Source organism: Parus major, chromosome Z (assembly GCF_001522545.3).
Source record: "Parus major isolate Abel chromosome Z, Parus_major1.1, whole genome shotgun sequence".
Lineage (NCBI taxonomy): Eukaryota > Metazoa > Chordata > Aves > Passeriformes > Paridae > Parus > Parus major.
This window is the reverse complement of record NC_031799.1, coordinates 66,324,632-66,325,365: the sequence shown is the minus strand read 5'-3', so window position 1 is coordinate 66,325,365 and position 734 is coordinate 66,324,632.

The window sequence follows — 734 nt, the reverse complement described above, 5'->3', positions numbered from 1 at the left end:
AAATATAGGTGTTTTTTCCATTTAAATTATCTCTCAGAACATGTGCTGCAGAAGACTTTATAATATGAATATGCAAGAAAAGCAGCAGGTTTTCTGCTCTTCTCTGTGCTGTACTGTTCAGGTGGATGACACAAGACAGTCACAATCAAAGCATGTGGAAAGTATTAGCTTAATGCAGTGTCCCACAGTAGGTGCAATTGTCATGCAAGGCAGCATATTATCAGCCATTTAATCAATATTTTTGTAGCAACAGAATTTTTATAGACCATTAAATAGAAATTAGGGGTGAGAAAGGACTGTCTGTGATGACTTTGCTAAAATGTTTTAAATTCCAGTAGAATCCTACAGGCAGCCTAGATTGCAGCTTCTTGGACTCAGAGGTTTAGATGCAGGGAATGAAACCACTGCATGAAAGTCACACTAAACATCTCTAGTAAGCCACAGCTTGCAATTAGGCAAATAGCAAATCATATAAGTATCTTTGTGCTGTTTCTCTCCATTGGCCTGTAAGCCTCAGTGGAAGCTTTCTGTATTTATTGGGTAGTATAATCAATATTAACGTGCTTCAATCAACAACATGTTTTCTAATTCTGTATTACAATTTCAAGGCAACTGCTTTTCAGGTAATACAATTCTGCTATGGCAATAGCAGTAACACTGACTTGCAACCTGAATGCTAAAAGAAAAAAAAAAGCTCCCTGACAAGGCATGAAGGTCCCTTTCCTTTTTCCTTT